The following is a 14152-nucleotide window of genomic DNA, read 5'->3' as shown; positions in this document are numbered from 1 at the left end:
TTGTTCTAGACTAAGCAAAAACTACTCTTTTCCCTTGGTTTTGCTGAATTCATCAATGGTGTGTGCAAATTAAAAATGATCTATTCATCACAATATTTTCTTGAATATACACAATTTGTGTATTCTGAATTTGGGCTATCTCCTATCTATATTTGTGTGATTAAATCCAATTTATCATTTAAGAATATTCATAATGTACACTTTGTGTTGTAATTGTTAGTTTACTTACCTGGATGGAAGGAAAATCTGTTTTCTTCATGTAAATTTAAATGTCTGCAGAAAAATTAATGTGCTTATATTACTATTGTTAAGCTTTCTGTTATGTAATGTCACGAAATTTCCTGTCATGAAATTTTCATGTTTTATGTTTCATTTTTTTTCATTAATTTTCATAGTTTTTGTTGTAAAGAGTTGACATTACTTAAAAAATTACCTTAAGGGAATTCCCTGGCGCTCCAGTGGTTAGGACTCCGTGCTTTCACTGCCAACGGCCGGGTTCAATCCCTGGTTGGGGAACTAAGATCCCACAAGCCGTGTGGCATCAACCAAAAGAAAAAAAAATTACCTTAGAAAGCAAATATATTAAATTATGTCAGTTTATTCCTTTCAAAGAAAGAAGATTAAAGTACAATATAAAGATTAGTTTATAAGAGTTTGTAAAACAAAATCCAAGCATATGAAAAATTTGTAGTAAAAATATATTTATATAAATTGCAATTTTATATTATACATATTTTAATAAAATTAATAGTTGAATACTAATGATATTTCAAAATATAAAAACACATATTATTCTAGAGGAAAAAGTGCAGAAGTTTGTAACAGTTTAAAAATTTGTGATGTTTAACTACTTGAATCAGAGATATCACAATTTATATAATAATGATTTGTGCTTTTTCATTCAAATATTTTGCTTTTGTTTCCTGAGGAAAAATAGAGGGTGAATTATTTTCTCTGATAAAATATTTTCAATAATGATTCCTTGATGTTCTCATTTCCCATTTTTCTGTAAGTTTGACGACCACCAGGGGGATATGGAAGTCTTGATAGCATTAATGCTTCAGGCAAGACATATAGTTTTCTGGAAAGTGACCAGAATTATGAATCTCCCAGATTTGGGAGGCAGGAGTGCTCACAGAGTATTTTTATTCAATGATTTAAATGCAAGGTGGGTCTAGCTTAGTCAAGGCCACTACATTAATTTAGGAAAAAAACATTTGCAAGAACTGCATATAAAATAATAATAATAACAATAGTGTTTAATAATATTATCACAGTCTTTCCCTAAGGAGCTTCAAGTGCTTGGCTATTGTCTCACTAATTCTCAGAAGCTCCCTGGGAAGGAGTAGGGCAATAAATCACATGTTGAAGAGAAGATGCTTTTAATTGGCTATTAGAAATAGTTGCATTCTTAGTATGTATAGATTGGTCAACAAAAGTTGCAACTCATTTTTATGGAAATACACTTACTCTTTTTCATTATAAGAAATGAATGACCAAACAAAAACTTTCTTCAAAATTAATTGTGAAATATAGCTCATTGTTTCCTTTTGTATTTTCATTTAATCCCAATTACCTGTCATTCCTATGACCTATTTTCAAAATTCCATTAAAGTCAGTGAGTAACAAGATTCTTAGCAATCTTTAGTCAGGTGTCATTTGACCATCGGTGATCAAGATTGAGAGCACCTTAAATGAGGAGTTTCAGTCAATGGCCATCATCCATACTATTGATTAAACACTTTGTTACCTTAGTAATGATCCAAATTTTAAACATTTAGAATTGATTAATTTTAAGATACAATTAAAATAATAAAATAATGTCACTGCATAATTAATTGAAAAATTAATGGAATGTGAAGGTAAATATATATGTTTCTCTTTGAAAATAGTGCCTTGTGCACTATTGGATATACAGATGACCTTTCCACTCTGAGGTCAGAGTTCAAATTAAGCCTTGGGTCCTAAGTAAATTGAGATGAATGGTTTGGCCTCTGTCCCTCGTGTAAAACTAGTCCATATCACAGAATCACCATACATCTGTTTTTGCAAAATTGGCATAATTGGCATTCTCCTAGGATTTTGTTGGCAATGAAGCTGAAGCTATTTCTTATTACAAAGGAAGATTCTTGTATAATCGTGGATTTCTTTAAAATGTCTGTAAAAATGGCCTAGAATAGGTCTGTTCTTTTTTGAGAAGGGAAGATTATGTCTCATCATCATCAATTTGGTGATTGATAATAGCACAATAACACTTTAATATATTTACTAAGATGGGAACACCTATGGGAAATGACATAATTAAAAAATTGAAATAATTTTGAAGAGGCCACCTTCTTGATCTTACTAGTAGTTTTATAACTATCTTCATTCATATTGAGAAAAATAAAGCTTGTTTTTATATTCTAATGACTTGATAGTTATTCATATTTATCATAAACTTTAAAATTTAAATGCATAGCTATGATATTAGATGTCAAAATACATTTGGCAATAATAATTCTGACAATATTAACTGCAGGTGGAAAAAATGTTTTCAAAATCAGCTCTTTGTTCCATAGGTTCCTCGGTTAATAATAAATAATCTATATAATGTCTCAAAAATTTATCATGTATATTAATAGCATGTCAATTTAAAAAATAACCTTAGCCAGAAATACTCTATGTCAAAAAGGTTTTTGTATATAATTTCACTCTGTAAATTATACAACGATGTGTATACAATAAACTAAAGGACTAAGAGCGGGGAAAATAAGTTAATGTATACATATATAATATACTCTATATAATAAGGTCTATGTATACATTAACTTATTTTAATGTATACATAGTCCTTATTATATAGCGATGTATACGTTAATGTTAAAGATGTCCATATTTCAATTACATAATTGATCTACATTTTGGGGGGATGATTGTTTTTATTCTTTTAATCGTTTTTGATAGTACAAACAAGCAACATAAAGAATTTTTAAGGAATGTTTACTTAGTGCTGAGTATTGGAAGATTGTATTAAAACATAGAACAGTTATCCCCATTATCCACATATTTACTCAAAATAAAACAAGCAAATCTTTAGCAGACTTGCAGTAATTTTAAAAATTAACACTCATGTTCAGGTTAGCAAATTTTAAACTCTTCATTTGCTTTTGGATTAAATATCATTTTAAGAAAAAGACCCTCTTCCCTCCTCCCCCACTCCTACAACATACATGCATACCCCAAAACAAAATTACAAAACAGTTTGTAGTTGTTGGTAGGCCCTAGCAAGTTCTCCAAAGATTTCAAGAATTGTCTCTACTTCATTTTTCGTGACCACCAAAGTTGTAGTAATGGGTTAACCAAAGCCGTCATTCCCTTTGCGAATCATACTGACTGAAGCCAGAGTCCCTTCAAATATACACAGCTCATGGGGTCATTCCCAGTGTGGTGGGCACTAGTGCTCCCGTCAGTTGAATGGTATACTCAGTAAGTCTCAGTTCTGCTCTCTCAAACTTTTTTTTTTTTCTATTTGTACTCAGTATATTCATTATCATCTTTATTTACCAAAAGTTAAGCCAGAGGACAACTGTGAGTACAAAAAAGCAGGAATTTTATTCATATATACCAAAAGAATGAGTATATATGTATCTACAATAAACAGCTTTTGAGTGGGATATGGGTAATAGACAAAAGATTGGGGAAGATGTCATGGGATTTTTATGCGAACATTAACTGAGATGACACATGAAAACCAGCTAGCGCCATGCTTGGCATAGAGCCAGTGCTGAATTGAGTATTTGTTCCTTCTTTTCATAAAGTGTTTGATGAAGGGCATCTGTTCTTTACTGACATATCATTAGCCTCAGAGGATACATACCTTTAGTAGGAAGTACGTGAGAAGATCAAGACTGCTGTTAGTATGAAATTCCTGGGAATGAATCCTACATGTCATGTTTCCATTCACAGTTACGAGAGTAGCTCAGTTTTTAAAGAGGATGTAGAGGATGCTTCAAAACATATTTTTTCTTTTTCATTTTATTGATGACAACTTCATATATTGATTTTTAAAATCATCAACACTAATTCTTACACAGTAGACCACTTTAAGATCTATTCTTCAACTCTGAACAATCATGTCTGAAACTGCTCTATTTGTTTCTCTTTGTGCTTTTGTTCTTTTTCTTTTTTTTGTTCTTGGCACCTTTTTAGTTGTTCTCAAAATAATTATAAGTGTATATTTGCAAAAATTTCCAAAGAGACACCATTAGCCTTTGTTGTTGTTTTAAAGTCATAATTAGAGGGAACAGGCTGTCTTATTTTTGAAGTTCCACTTCCCTCTCACCACTGAGAATGCACAGGCTTCTTGGTTGATATTTATGCTAAGGGTGTGAACCTTAATTTGATATGAGAAAACATATTTTTGTGGTGAGAGAAAGCTGTCAGTCTTATGTGTTGGAAACAAAGAATAAAATTAAGACAGCATTTGCAAAGATGTTTCCTTCTGCTGTGCCATCATTTCCCAAGGGAAGCAATAGAAGCCATTCTGTTTTGACTTTTTAAAATGAGAATAAACAAATCACCCTATTGAGAATAATCTTTGTTTAAACGAACATTGTATACATTCAAGCATAATCATTTTTTTCCATTGCTAATATCCAAAACCTCCTACCAACCAGTCACTTAACAGCCCCATTTAATATTCACTCTAAAGAAAAACATATCTTGAAAATATAATTCAAGCACATTATTCATTTGTAGGAGAGGATGAATGGCATCGAAACAACAGCATGAGAGAAGGTGGAATTGGAAGTAGACCATGTGAATTAAGACTTCAGTGATTTTGTGAATGTTAAATTCAATGTAATTGCACAGTACTGGCAGCCCACTCCCACATGCTACTGTTTTCTTAGGCTTCATTATAGAACACGTGATCTGAAATAGACGTGGGCTCCCTGCAGCCTGTGGGCCAAATACAGTCTGCCACCTGTTTTTGTGTGACCCACAAACTATTATATTTCTGTTTTTTTACATTTTGAAATAGTTGACTAAAAATCAAGAGCAGAATAATATTTCATGATAGGTGAACATTTTATTCAATCTGATTTTCTTGTCCACAAATAGTTTCACTGGAACCTGGCCGTGCTCATTTATTCACACACAGTCCATGGCTACTTTCCTACTACAAAGGCAGAGTTAAGTTGCTGTGACAGACAGGGTATGACTCACAAACCTGAAAATATTAACTGTCCTGCTCTTTAAATAAAAGTTTGCTGATCTTTGACTGAAAATAAACGGGGTGATCCTTGTGCTCTAGCGTGTGTTCTTAGACCGTATATGAAAGTGCTAAATTTCAAGACAGAAATAGACAAATTGGAATTCATGTAAGGAGATCGCTTAGGAGAGAGGAGGAGGGCTGAGATGGGTTTTAAAACATGATATGAGAAATGGTTGAAAGAATGATGATGCTTTGCCAGAAAAAGCAGTTGATCGGGACCACAGTTATCTTTAAATATCTGTTATCACATGGGAAAATGATTAGTCTCATTATATTTAACACAAAGGGGTAAAGTTGGAGTTAGGAGCAGTAGGTGGGAATTTTACTGAAAGGTATGTTGATTCAATGTGGGAAAAAAAATAATATACTAATAGAATTATACTGTTAAAATGGAATCTTTTTTTCTTGTGCGTCATTGACTTATAGTACTTTGATTATCCAGCCATAGGCTATTTAAACCCTTGGTCAAAATGTCTGGAAGAGGTTAGATTGAATGACTTTCTTACTTTCTTATTAATTAATTCAGCAAATAGGCATTGAAACCTCTTTCAGGCACTGAGATTATAGTGGTAAGCAGCATAGACCAAGGCCTGCTCTTCCAGAGCTGACAGGCTGGAGTCCTTGAGGTGGAGAGAGACAAAGTGCAAGGAATCAAACCAGTCGCTGGATAATTTTAAAAGACAAATTGATGTTGTGAGGATACAGTATAGTGTTATGACTGTGCCAGGCAGGTCAGGCATTCTTAGGTAGAGTCATCAGGAGAAGTCTTCTTAGGAGGAAATGTTTGAGCTAAGACCAGGATAAGGGCCAGCCTTACAGAGATCTGCAGGAAAAGCATTCCAGGAGAGAGAAGGGCCCATGCAAACCCCTAAAGTGGAAAAGAACTTGCTGTGTTAAAGAACCAGCGAGGAAACTGGTGTATTAGCTTCCTAGGGCTGATGTGACAGATAACCACAAACTTCCTGGCTTACAAATAATAGAAATCTTGGCCTTTGATAGTGGCATCGGAAAAATGTCTGGAAAACAAACAAGCAAACAAACAAAACTCATTGTCTCATAGTTCTGGAGGCCGGAAGTCCAAAATCAAAGTGTAGGAAGAATCCTTCTGATATGGATTGAATTGTGACCTCCAAAAAGATTTGTCAAAATTCTAAGTCTCAGTACCTCAGAATGTGGTCTGTTTTGGATATAGGGTCTTTACAGAGAGAGTTAAATTAAAATGAGGTCATTAAGGTGGCCCGTATCCAATAGGACTAATGTCCTTATAAAAAGGGGAAATTTGGACACAGAGATACAAGGAGAATCCATATGAAGATGAAGGCTGAGATTGGGGTAATTTACAAGCCAAGGAATGCCAAAGATTGCCAGCAAACCACCAGAAGCTAGGAGAGAGGGCAGGAACAGATTCTTTTTTTATAGCCCTCAGAAGGAATCAATCCTACGGACATCTTAGATTTGGACTTTTAGCCTCCAGAACTATTAGATAATATGTTTCTGTTATTTACACCACCCCATTTGTGATACTTTATTATGACTGCCCTAGGAAACTAATACATGTTCCTTACCTCTTCCAGCTTCTGGTGGCTCCACATATTTCTTGGTTTATAGCAGCATAACTCCAGTCTCTGCCTCCATTTTTACATGGGCTTGTCCCTTACATCTCTGTGTGTCTTTTTCTATCTCTTAAAAGGATATTCTCATTGGATTTAGAGACCATTGTAATCCAGTATGACCATATCTTCATTCTTACCTTAATTACTTCTGCAATGACCCTATTCCCAATAAGGTCACATCTTGGGGTTATGGGTGGCCATGAGTTTTTGGGGACGCTAGTCAACCCACTACAGCTGATATACCTAGAGAGTTGTCAGCAAAGGGGATAAGGTGGTACAAAAGGAAGGTAGAGAAGACAATGGATGGGTTACGTAGGTTATTGTAGATCCTGGTGAGGAGTCTAGATTTTATTTTAAATATAAAGAAAATCCCTTGGATGGTTTTAAGCACACAAGTAGAATAATTTATTTGTATTTTAGAGAGGCATCTTTGGCTGTGGTGTAGAGGATGGACTCTGATGGGAAAAAAGTGGAAACAAGGAGAATCATGTTTGGCCCTCGTGGAGAGGTGTACCAGGGGCTCAGCAGAAATGGAAAGAAGTGTGGCCAGGTTTGGAAGATGTGCTGGTGGAATGGATATAAACCAAAATGTTTATGAGTGATGTGCTACGGAGTGGAGAGAAATCCTGGATGGTTTTCTTACTGTTTGTTTGCTTGTTTATTTTTAATAGTAATAGCAGACTGTAAATCTTTCGAAAGCTCCGGAAAGTTATACTGTGAAAAGAAAGTCTCCCACCTGGTCCTGTCTCCCAGTCTCTGCTTTAGGAGCAAACGCCAGATTTGTCTGCATTCTTCTGAGGAAATAATCTATGTAGAATCTTCTCTTTCTAAGATGACATATATCTCTTTCTAAACTAGAGTTATTCTTTTTCTGTAAAATCCAGTTAATGAGCAAGTTTCCAGACTAGAAAACTTACTTTTTAGAAACAGCTGTTCATTCAGTAAAAAAAAAATCAGTAAATTCTAAAATAGGATGAAATTAAAATAAAACCAGTAGTTTTAGTATAAATGTTCCTTATGATATTTGTATAATGAATACTTGTGAAGTTACCTAAGACTTCATAGCCTAGGCTTTTTTCCTAGAAATAAGAAAAGCACCTCCTCCCCCAGTTGCAAAAATCATAAATGAAAAATGAAGTGGTTTCTCTCTTCCATTGTTTCTCCTCTCACTCCTTGGAAATGAGTGATGGTGTTTTAGAAAGCGTGGTCATTAAGCAGCTTGCCCAAGGGGCATGGGGAGTCCCTGGAAGAGTCCATTTGAGGTGAAGCCTGGGGTTGGTGGTCTGTCTAGATGTTCCCTCCTGTGAGGTACTGCTGCTGCCTTTCTGCTTGTTTCAGGGTGTTTCTAGGCCATTGAAAAAGTGATTAGGAAATCATTAGCTTCCTGTGATAAAAACATTGCACATAAGAAAGTTTCCTTGCTACCATGAAGCCGAGCTATGTTCTGCTGATTTTGTCTCGTATATAAATAACAAATCTGCTTACTTCTCCCCATACTCACAAGTCACCATCATTTCTTATCTGGGTTGTTCCAAGAGCTTCCTGGACTCTTAGAGAAGGCAGGGCGGGTTTTGAAAATGTGAAGCAGATGATGTTAGCTTCCTGAGATGTTTAAAATATCTCTGTGGTTTCTGTTGCACTTAGGATAGGATTGTAATCGTTGATATGGCCTTATAAGTTCCTACATAATCTTGGTCTCACTACCTACTTTTTAAACTTTATTCCACTATTCTTTCCCTTACCATATATTCCAGCTACATTGATGTTATTTCAGTTTCTAGAACATACCAAGGTCATTCATTCCCATTTAAGAGACTGCTTATGTTGGATACTCTGCCAGGAATGTTCTTTTCCAGTTCTTACTTTAGCTAACTCCATTTATCTTTCAAGTCTCTGCTTAAGAGTCACTTACTTAGAGAAGACTTTCTTGCCCAGTAATCCAAATTGGTTCGTTTTACTACATCCTTCTTTATAGCATTTTCCACAATTAAAAAAAAAATTTATATGCTATATACTTATATACAACCAGATAGCAATCTCTGTGTGTCTCTGCTTTGTTCATTCGTGTGTACCCAGTGTCCAGCTGGCAATACTCAGCATATATATTTGTGAATGAACGTATTTTATGTTTAATATGTAGTAGAGATTATGAACATTCGTCATCCCTAAAGTTTGTGTGCTTTGAGTCTGTGTCCCACATTAATCTGTTTTTATTTAAATTCAGGATTGCATTTATATTTATTTGCTATAAATATAGCAGTGAAGTTCATTTTTTCATGGAAGGACTGTAAGGCCATTATGATTTAATTCAATGCAATGATTACTAGAAGTCGAAAGGGAAATCATTTAAAACACATGAATAGGAAATGAATCAGCTAAGCCTTTATTATGTTTGTAATATTGCTGCTTTTGAATGGTTTTGTAGGTAGGTTTTGAGGAAAATGCTTAATAGATATGAAAACAATTGCCCTTTAAAAATTACAGCAAATGAGTGTTTAATCCAAAGGGGGTTAATAAACTGCTCAAGGGAAAAGGGTTATAATTATATTTAATCACTGTCATTAAAAATAGGCTTTAACAGGTTGAATGCTTTTAACTCAGCATTTTGGATACCAGGTAAACATTGACCATTATTTTTCTAACGTTTACTTTGTCATAAAAAGTGAGCAGAGTGTGAGAGGGACACATTTATATTTGCTAAGAGAAAAAAAAAAAAAAAGCATGCTGTTTCTGAAATCACCTGTAGGGTGAAGTAAATATGAGGGGGACTATTCCTTGTAATTGTTTAAAATTCACTGAAAAGATTGCTTTTCTATACAAAAAAGGAGAAAAGGTTGTGAGAAGCACATTACAGAAAACAAAGATCAATGGGACAATATGATTAATTTGAAGTTAGAGTAAGGAAGGTCTCTCATTTGTCACCCAGTGCCAATTTGCAGTAAACCTTAGCATTTCATCAAAGGGTTGCTGTGAACTACTTTAAAGCAATCAACTTTCCTGGAACTGGAACCTAGGGCCTTCTTGATTCCTCTCTGAGAGCACGAAGTCCCCGTGATTAATCTTCTCTTCTGTCAACATGAATATTAAGTGATTTCCTCCCTGGTGCATTATTAAGTTGTCTTATTTAATGCTACTTTCTGGGGACTACACAGCTTGACCCTCACACTCAGGGTGAACAGATAGAATTGTCCTATGGGTGTGGTGTTCTCCTTAAATGTGAAATTATGCAGATTCATGTGGCTTTAGGCCTAGTTGGAGATTGTGCCCTGAAAATATACACAAAGAAAGGGAGTAAATGAAGTTCATTAACTAGATCATACATTTTATCTTAAAAAGTGGCTTTTTTGATAACCATTTTTGATATATATTGCTAAATACAAAAGTGTATGACATTTACATTACAAATTAAAATCCTGTGTCGTACAAATGAATGCATACAAATGCATTCGTACAAAATGTCGTACAAACACATGAAACAGGTAATGTTAATATTTCTTTTTTATCACTAGCACTATGAACATTGAAGAATTACAAATGCAGATTCAAATTTTGATGTGGCATAAATATTCACTTATGCTCTGTTCTTTTACTAACATTAATATGTGATGTAATTGCATTTTCTGTTCTCCACACCTGTGAAGGCTATCTCTAAAATGTCAAAATATCATTCTAACTTACTTTCTTTCATCTTTCTTTTCTGTAAGGTTCAGTTTTAAAAGATGTCCCCTTCCACCTGTATGATAATTCTAGGACATAAAAGAAGTAGTTAGATGATTTTTTATGTGTCTCGTTTCCTTGCAGATGTTTACTAAGGCAATTAGTTACATGCCTGAGAGGGTCTTTGTATTTATTATATTTTGAACGAATCAAGTCATACTCTTTTTAACACATGAGGGTGTTTATTAGTTCAGGTGGTTTGCTGACAGATGTTTCCTTTAGGATTGAAGAATAACTAATACAGCTAGTTCAATTAAAAAAAAGAAAAAGTCACGCCCTGGGTGAGTTCATAACTTTGTATTTCTGTCCAATTTTTAGAGCAACTCTTCCTGGAGAAAGCATCTCCTTTATTGTTTTTTGTTCCTGCTGTGAAGTGTATTAGTCACTGGAACATTACCTATAAATAAACAAATAAATGATGAATGGGTGAATGAATTCAATCCTTTGAAGAAATAATGTTATTTCAGCACAGCATAAATGTCCCTGAGGGCAGGGTGAGATGACAGTGTAGCAATCTTTTCCACCAAGGGAAGTATTCTTTCATGAGTATTTAAAGCACTATATTTTTCCTTACCCAGTCTTGAGAGGAAAGACTTAAGAATGTCCAACTTTGTATTTTCACTGTTTTCAAGTAAAGGTTTCTGTTGTTATGCTCCTGTCACATTAATTTAAATTAAATTTTCATAAATGGAAAGTTGAGTACATTAAAACCTGACTTATGGAAAATGGACCATAAGTAGAAAGGGAGAAGTCACTTTGCTTGTGGTCAGTATGAATACACACAAATAAATATATATAAAGTGAATCTCTTTATATGTGAGCTTTATAATTTATATGTTAGCATTCTTTATTAGCATTATAATGCTATAGAGTGACCAACCAGGTTTATTAGCAGCCATATCTTTCTTTTCTAATTTCAGCTGAGAATTTTGGGGGGGTCATATCTGTATCTGAAGGTACAGTATGTAGAATGCCATGCAGTTGTCCCTCAGTGTCTGTGGGAGATTGGTTCCAGGACCCTCATGAATACTAAAATCCGGGATGCTCAAGCCCCTCATAGAAAATGGCATAGTGCAGTGGACCATCCATATCCAGGGGTCCTGCATTCACAGATTCAATCAACCACGGATTGACCCACAGTTGGGAGCACTTATGTAGACATAGCAACACCTCAGATGAACATACTGATGAGTTTCACTAATAAAAGAAATTGAGAACACGAGTAAGATTTTCAAGTGAAGAGTAATGTTTTCCCTCTCTCACCGAGGCTGGGCAGGCTTTTGAGATGATTTGGGATTCCTGTCCTTGTATTTGTTGAAGACTTGGAGGTGAGTAGGGGAGGGGTACCCTAAAGTGGTTGCTGTGTCAGGGTTGGGCCTATCTCTGTTTCCTTTAATCAGTAAACTCCTGATGAGAGTAACTAACATAAAAAGTAACTTTGTTTTGCATTTTTATGTTAATATATACACCAAAATATTGTCGATATATTTCCTGTAGGAGGGGTGCTTTAATTATTTACTATTATTTCTTCTGGCACACTAATGGGACTTAAAATTACTGTTCTTTGCTGAGGTCAGGAAATAGTAATAGCTTGAAAACAATTTGAAAAGTTCAAGCATATTTTGCTGTCTTGCAGTTTTATTTAGAAGGACATTATCCCCATAATTTTCCTCTTGATTGTATCATAAGATCTAATATATAAATTCTGTATTTTTTTCTCCTGCACTGTGGTACTGATTTTATTGTGCTCTCTTGTGCTTCCTGGTTTGTCTTATTAACACATTTTAACTTTTTAGGGATTAAATTAGACTGGTTCTTAAAAACACACCTAATTTAAGTGTTTAGAACTTATTTGGCAGAAGGGATATGTTTTAACATATATGGTACAAAAATGTCTGACAACAATTTGTGTTTCTGGATTTTTTTTGCTTCAAGTTTGCTTTTTTAAGTGATAGAGATTTTAAAAGGTAAAGAAAACAAGTAAAACTGGAGAGAAGACAAGATGGTCTTTCTTCTCTTAATTAAACTATATGTCACCAACCGCCTATAAATTATTTCAAGATGAAACTGTATGAAATCTTTATGAAGGATGGCCTTAAAATTAATAAAACTTTTCAAATAAATATTAGTTATATTTTCTAATGTAAATAATGTAGCACTTTGCATCGTATACAACTCAATATCATGTACAGATAAATCTATATGAAGCATTAATAATTTGCCTCAATTAAAACTATAGGTTTGGGGGCTTCCCTGGTGGCGCAGTGGTTAAGAATCTGCCTGCCAATGCAGGGGACACGGGTTCGAGCCCTGGCCTGGGAAGGTCCCACATGCCGCGGAGCAGCTAAGCCCGTGAGCCACAAATACTGAGCCTGCGCATCTGGAGCCTGTGCTCCGCAACGGGAGAGGCCGCGACAGTGAGGGGCCCGCGCACCGCGATGAAGAGTGACCCCCACTCGCCGCAAGTGGAGAAAGCCCTCGCACAGAAACGAAGACCCAACACGGCCAAAAATAAAAAACAAAAACAAAAACAAAACAACTATAGGTTTGGCATTTATGGAAAATTTTGAGTTTTGAATGTGTTTAATCTACAAAAAAGAACTCAAAATTATGAGCTTTCAGTTTTGCCTTAAAGATTTCAGCAAACTAAAACTGATCAGTGCAAATTTTGTAATGGACTCTATAGGGGAGGACAAATATCTTTTCCTTCTACCCTTCTAATTTCTTTTCTTTTTTTTTTAAAGAAACTGCAACCTATTTTATTTATTTATTTATTTTTGGCTGTGTTGGGTCCTCGTTTCTGTGCATGGGCTTTCTCTAGTTGCGGCAAGCGGGGGCCACTCTTCATTGCGGTGCGCGGGCCTCTCACTATCGCGGCCTCTCGTTGCAGAGCACAGGCTCCAGATGCGCAGGCTCAGTAGTTGTGGCTCATGGGCCTAGTTGCTCCGCGGCATGTGGGATCTTCCCAGACCAGGGCTCGAACCCGTGTCCCCTGCATTAGCAGGCAGACTCCCAACCACTGCGCCACCAGGGAAGCCCTACCCTTCTAATTTCTTGGCTGGGGTTTCCATAATAAAACACAGATTAACAAGAGAAAAGCTACACATTTGTTTAAGTTTTACATGACACAGGAGACTTCATAAGGAAATGAAAACCCAAAAAGTGGTTAAACCTAAGTGTCTTTATACTAGGTTTGATGAAGAAGGGAAAGTCTTGGGAAAATGTGATAGGACAAAGGGTATGAGGTAAGTTTAGTAAACTGGGGGAAACGTAGCAAGGCCTGTTCCTTCACATCTATGTCCCTCCTCATTCCTTTCAGTGTCCCTTAGTCTTTGGAGGTAAGGATGCTCCTTTCTTCCAGGTATAAAGAGGTCACCTGTCACATGAGGGTCTTATGACCTGTTTCAGGGGAAGGTCACAAAGTCGTTCTTGCACCTACCATTCCTCAAATTCCTTTAGCTTAAAAAATTCAATATACAAAGGTGCCCTATTTGGGGGGAGCATGTTCTGAACCCCGTTAACTATTTAAAACTGATAATGTTAATGTTTTTAAGGAAAGGATTTG

At 35.4% G+C, this 14152-nt stretch overlaps 1 protein-coding gene across 1 annotated transcript in view; it reads left to right on the top strand.

Annotated features, from left to right (window-relative positions):
• The window catches only part of ROBO2 (roundabout guidance receptor 2), a 562829-nt gene that overhangs the window by 23210 nt on the left and 525467 nt on the right, over positions 1-14152 (top strand). The window lies entirely within an intron of this gene.

This window comes from Eschrichtius robustus, chromosome 6, assembly GCF_028021215.1.
Source record: "Eschrichtius robustus isolate mEscRob2 chromosome 6, mEscRob2.pri, whole genome shotgun sequence".
NCBI lineage: Eukaryota > Metazoa > Chordata > Mammalia > Artiodactyla > Eschrichtiidae > Eschrichtius > Eschrichtius robustus.
The sequence above is the reverse complement of the archived record's forward strand: the minus strand, read 5'-3'. Positions and strand labels throughout refer to the sequence as shown.